This window comes from Haliaeetus leucocephalus, unplaced genomic scaffold, assembly GCF_000737465.1.
Source record: "Haliaeetus leucocephalus isolate CR32 unplaced genomic scaffold, Haliaeetus_leucocephalus-4.0 Scaffold144, whole genome shotgun sequence".
In the NCBI taxonomy this organism is placed as follows: domain Eukaryota; kingdom Metazoa; phylum Chordata; class Aves; order Accipitriformes; family Accipitridae; genus Haliaeetus; species Haliaeetus leucocephalus.
In genome coordinates this window covers 503,299-507,624 of record NW_010972580.1, presented here as the reverse complement: position 1 = coordinate 507,624, position 4,326 = coordinate 503,299, and the positions used below count along the sequence as shown (strand labels likewise).

At 48.3% G+C, this 4,326-nt stretch overlaps 1 long non-coding RNA gene across 1 annotated transcript; it reads left to right on the top strand.

The window, feature by feature from the left end:
* The first annotated feature begins 1,069 nt into the window (after positions 1–1,069).
* Positions 1,070–4,095, top strand: LOC104827954. Its single transcript, XR_773965.1, has 3 exons — positions 1,070–1,207; positions 2,237–2,504; positions 2,826–4,095. It is a non-coding gene; the product is annotated as an uncharacterized LOC104827954 (long non-coding RNA).
* The last annotated feature ends 231 nt before the right edge of the window (positions 4,096–4,326 follow it).

The window sequence follows — 4,326 nt, the reverse complement described above, 5'->3', positions numbered from 1 at the left end:
AACCACGGCTGGATTCCCGGAGGGGGTTCTCCCTGGCTGGATCCAGTGGATCGCAGTTAATATGGCCTCCCCTCGCCTGCTGCCATCTACCAAGGCAGCAGTTACTGCTGTGGTGCTTGGAGACACTTAAACACAAAAGCGTTTGCCTGTTGCCAGGGCCGAAGGGATAACTTTTCAAGCTGATAATAAACTGGAGTGAACCTTGTCTTTGAGTTACAAATGCCACTCCTCTGGCTGGTGGAAATGAGGGTTGTGGAAATAACCGAGTGGGTTTTTTTTCCCTGTGCAAAGTCAAAGAAAGCCTGTTTTTTTAAAAAAAAACAAACCAACAACACACCTCTTTTAAAAAAAAAAAAAACAACAACAACAAAACTCAGCACCAGGGAGTTTTTTGAGCTGACAGCAGCCTCTGTGCTCGGTTCCCTGATGAGCAGTGAGGCTGGGGGCAGCTGGTAGCCTGGGTTGAGTTCCTGGCTGTGTTGCAGGCCGAATTTCTTTAAGCGAGTGACTCGGCCACGTTTTCTTCCCTCTGTGAAAGGCAGATAATGCCAGCTCATCCCCTGGTATTAACAGGACTTGGTTTAGATGTAAAACAGTGAGATTTTGGAGGCTTCTGGTATAAGCACGGATTGCACTGTCAAATGTGGACTTTTCCAGTTAAAAACCAGATTATTTTACATTTATGCTCTTGGTGTTCTTTTTTTTGAAGCAGATGCTTTGTTGTTACGACTCTGCTGACAATTTTCAACTCCCACATTGCTTTATTAGGTCCTGAACTCTGAAGCTTCATATTTTTATAAATTGCTGCATTGTAAAGGCTGGGAGGTTTATTGTCGTGTGCGTCTCTGCACGCGCACGACAGCTGAAGATCTCATTTCAAGTTGATTTTGCCAAACTAATCAGGGCTACGCTTCATTCAAGCTGCATGCCTTGGCCCCTACCTGGGTTGTTAGAGGTTTTTTTGTAGGGTGGGAGCAGGAAGGGAGCGAACATGATGGGCCTGATCCTAACAGCCAGGGTTTGGTGTGTTGCAGATGGACCAAAAGCTGCCAGCTTTTCGGTGATGGCCTCGTCGGTGAGCACCGTAAAACCTCTTCCGTGTGCAGGGCTCACTGTGCCGCAGATTGTCCTCTTTTTTTTTTTTTTTTAACAAAATGCTGCTTACCTTGTGACACAAGAGAATCACCAGGATATCCCAAACAGCTGTGTAAGTATATCCTCAGAATGTAAAGCTAACAAAATTAAATGTAATTAGTGCAAGTTTAGTTGTAGGCAGGACAACAGTGTTATTGTCAGCACCATGTCCCTGCTTTATAAAACCTGGAACATCAAACGGCTGGGTTTAACGGACTTCAGGACCTAATTGCCATGCCAGTGAGTACCAGCAACCTGCTCCTTGAAACTTCTTCAGACCATGAGGGAAGGCAAGCTGCACGTTCTCTTCAGCCGGTGTTAAGGGGCAAGGATTTGGGTTTCACTTCACACCAATGTTGCAGCACTAACGGGTTGTTTAAGATGGACTACTTCCTTTTTTTTTATTTTCTTGCAGCCAGCAGTGTTTTCAGGGAACTGGTCTGTCCGTATGCCGCTTCGCCCTGCATCGAAGAAGAATGGCCATAACCGCTGGTGGGATGTTTTAGTCCCCTTTTCTTTTGTATTAGTGCAATAATTTCTACCTCTCCCTAGGACAGAAATGCAGTCTTTTCCTCAGCAAGTGGGAAACCCTTTAGCCAAGAGGGTCTCTATACGCCCCGTGTTTCTGAGGCTGCTTGCTGCAAAGCTGGCGTCGGTGTTGTCCTCCTGCAGCCAGCAGAGTGGCAGCAAGCCTCTTCCTACTGCTTGGCCCCACAGTCGGGACAAGCAGGAGCTCCGACAGGCAGATTCCTGCAGCCACAGGCTGTGCGCCGAGGCACAGCCCGTTCAGGGAGATCGGAGGGGTGCTGCCGTGCCAGCGGCATTCCTGGGCTCACTGGAGGAGCCGGAATAAAGGCCAGTTGGCTCTAACAACCCAGGAAAGACCAAAGTGTGGCAGCGAGAGGAGGGATGTGCTTCAAAGGTTTGGCAGGCGAGGCTGCCTTGCCCTCCAGGGAGGTACTTGCCCTCAACTAGTTAAGACAGCGCACTGCCTTCTTGTCAGGAGGGACTAATTGCTGCCCTTTGATACCACATCACAGCCAGCTCTGCGGCACCTTTATCTCTGACGATCTCTAAGATTTTATTTGTTCCTCTCAAACAGTTGAGCTGCAGTCGAGCTCGACTCCTCCGGACCAACTCTGAGCCAGGCTCCAGAGCTCACGGGGAGGCTCAGGCAGGCAAGATCTCCCCTCGGCCGGGAAGGCGAAGTGGGGACGAGCTCCCTGTCTGTTACTGATCCACTCAGAGGTTTCAAAGGTCCCCAAATGCCATCGGTCTGCGTCTGCCAGGAGGTTTGGATGCAGGAGCTGGAACGAGCCTATGCTGGGAGACCTGCCATTCTTAAACACCTTCTGAAGTGGGGATCGGAGGTAACCTGGTTCGTATGAAGACTAGTTCTCATTAGAACAGAGCACAGAATAAAGTAGAAAAAGTTGGTGGAGTCAAAGCAGGTTGGAGAGTTGATCGTTATGGTATTTTGTTTTGGGTTCTTTTTTAAAGTTCTGTTTGTTAAAGCATTTGCAGATAAATGATTTATTCTTAGGAGTTAAATGTAACAGGTTTGGGTTAAGTAGATGGAGGGCAAACCCTGTGGGTGTGCTAAACTTGGTAACAGCCATCACTGTGTAACAACCACCGTACTACATTTGACTAATCATATTTCCTTGCATTAAGTTTTTCACATTCACCAGGTGCTAAGAACTACATTTCATGGTATTTGTGAAGTGTAGCACCCACCGCCGGAGTTAGTGCCGTCGGACACGCGCCTGCGGTTGTCCTGCCCCAGAAGAAAACGAGAATCACGGGCAGCATGGATACAGAGAGGGAATCACTCATTCGGGGAAATAAATCGCTGGAAAGAAGCGCCCGGGATGAACGAGCAGGACGCAGGGTTCAGCGCTGCTCTTCCCAGCCAGCGAGATCCTGATTAACTCGTTACCTCTCGCCGTGCCTTGCCGCCGGTCTGGCTCGGGGCGGCGCGGCGGTGCCTCCCTCCGCAGCCGCACCGGGCGCTGGCTCTGCCGGATGATGTCATGGCAGAGGGGAAGGGAGCGCGGGTGGCTACTGGGCTCTTGAGTGAGTAGCCCTCGAATAGTTTCCTTTTTTCCTGCCCGTCGATGCCAGCGTACGCCCAAGAGCAGGCTGCTTTTTGCCAGGCTCGTGTTAAAAATCTGGCGTGATCCCTAAAGCCAAGTCCCTTGGCTGCAGCCCCTTTAAACCCCCCGATTCTGTACAAACCCACCTGCGCTGCCCACCCTGAGCAGAGCAGTGCTGGGGGCACCTTTGTATTCTCCTCCCCCAGATCTCAACCCCTCTATTTTTTTTCATAAAAGGCCATTTTTCCCTCCTGCTGTAGCCTGAGGTGGGGGGTTCCCCCAGCTGATCCCCTGGCTCTCCAGGTACAAGTTTCATTAACGCACACTCCTAGTTCTGAGCCCAGTTGCCATCGATTACACTACAGCACAAACCAGAGCAGACTCTGGCCCCTCCATTACTTTGCCCTTTGAATTTACCTGTTTTCCCTTCAAAAAACCCCACAGCTGCCTGGACCTTCTCCTGCTTTTTTTCTTCTCCTTCCCCCTCTCAGGTACAGCAGCAGGGAAGTAAAAGGTTGAGCTGTCACATTCACCTTCCACTGATCCCTCCTCGTCAGCCATTTCAGAGGCCAAGTGCTGACTACCAAAACTTTTCCCTGGGCTGCTCCAAAACTTTTAAGTTTTTTCCCCTCACTTGTAGCTTAGAAGTATATTTTTAGGCAGTTTTTGCCCAGATCTCAGTTAACTGACCTGGGAGGAAAGAAAGTTAAGTTTAAGCAAGCCTTTAGGCAAAGAAACATACTTTGGCTTAATAGGTTAGAGAGGTGTCAGCAGCATCCATCATGCACATTAAGAGCTGTTATCGCTTTTTCCCAGGTATTTTTAACCATTGCAGCTGATTGAGCAGGCTTAGAATTTAAAATAAGCAGGGAAAAAAAATAACAAAAAGGGTTAAATGAGAAACTACAGCTAGTTTTAATCAGACACCACCATAGACCAGTTATAACATCACAAAAATAACTCAAAATGTATTCCCTTCTGGAATGCCATTCTGAATATCTTCTAGAAATCACACCAAAACCATTACAGTTACAAGTAATTAAATTTATTAGACCTCTATAATTTTTTATAGTCAGTTTTGGCCAATTTACAGCTT